The following is a 1,140-nucleotide window of genomic DNA, read 5'->3' as shown; positions in this document are numbered from 1 at the left end:
CACCTTCCCGTTGATGGCTCCATGTAGTAGTAAGCTGCATTATGAATATCGAAAAGATTTGTAGTTTCTAGATCTTTCGGCTGCCCTAGAATCTTACTTTTGTCGGACGGAGGAACAGCAGCTGCCAGCTGAGCTATTTGTGATTCTATCATTTGGTTAAAGCTATGCTGGTTCTTAATGGCAGAAGCAAAGCTATCCATTCTATTATTTATGTTCTCTAGAATTTTATCATTGGTAGCTACATTCTTAGATAATCCCTCCATAAGTCTAGATTGGCCAGCAATTAATTGTTACCTTGATAGTTACCTTGGTAGTTTGGCCTCTGTTGCTGGTTCCATCCTTGATTCTGTTGAGGATGATAGTTGTTGTTGTTGTTGATGAAGTTCACATCCTCTTGGGTTTTAGGATAGCTGCTCCTTGAATGTCCCATGTTTGCACACACTTCACATGTCATGCTAGAATCATGAATGTGCATGACTTCTTGCTTCTCATTGGCTCGGTCCTCGAGCTTCTTCATCAGTAGGTCCATCTTGGTAGATAGCATGTCTACCTCCTTGAGTTTATGCATACCTCCACCTCTCTTGTGGGTCTAAACATGTTCTTCATTCTAGCTTTAGTTGGAGGCCATCTTCTCCACAAGAGCTGTTGCAGCTGGTATTGTGAGTGATAGGAAAGCACCTCCAGTAGCAGCATCCATAGTCTCACGGGTACTAGTGGTTAACCCATGGCAGAAGGTCTACATGAGTAGCTAATTATCCACCCCATGATGAGGATATTCTAATATATAATCTTTGAGGCATTCCCATGCCTTAGGGACAGATTCATCATGTCGCTGCTGAAAACTTGAAATTTTCCCACGTAGAGCATTTGTCTTGCCTGTGGGAAAGAACTTGGCTAGGAAGGTGGTGGAGCAGCTATTCCATGTTGTATTTCGATCTTTGTTGGTGTAGAACCACTGCTTCGCCTTTCCCAAGAGTGAGAATGGGAAGAGGTGAAGTAGTATGGCATCTCTGGTAATTCCTTTGATGGTGAAAGTGCCGCAGATCTCCAAAAAGTGTTGGAGATGAGCACTAGCATCTTCATGTGCCTTTCCACAAAACTGGCTCGCTTGTACCATGTTTATGAGAGCTGGCTTGAGCT

At 43.2% G+C, this 1,140-nt stretch overlaps 1 non-coding gene across 1 annotated transcript; it reads left to right on the top strand.

The window, feature by feature from the left end:
• Positions 1–758: 758 nt before the first annotated feature.
• On the top strand, positions 759–867 carry LOC136484469 (small nucleolar RNA R71). The gene has a single exon (XR_010765988.1). It is a non-coding gene; the product is annotated as a small nucleolar RNA R71 (small nucleolar RNA).
• Positions 868–1,140: the final 273 nt, after the last annotated feature.

The sequence above is a fragment of the Miscanthus floridulus genome, chromosome 9, assembly GCF_019320115.1.
Source record: "Miscanthus floridulus cultivar M001 chromosome 9, ASM1932011v1, whole genome shotgun sequence".
Taxonomy (NCBI): Eukaryota; Viridiplantae; Streptophyta; class Magnoliopsida; order Poales; family Poaceae; genus Miscanthus; species Miscanthus floridulus.
Note: the sequence above shows the minus strand (reverse complement) of the source record. Positions and strands in the feature narration are given on the sequence as shown.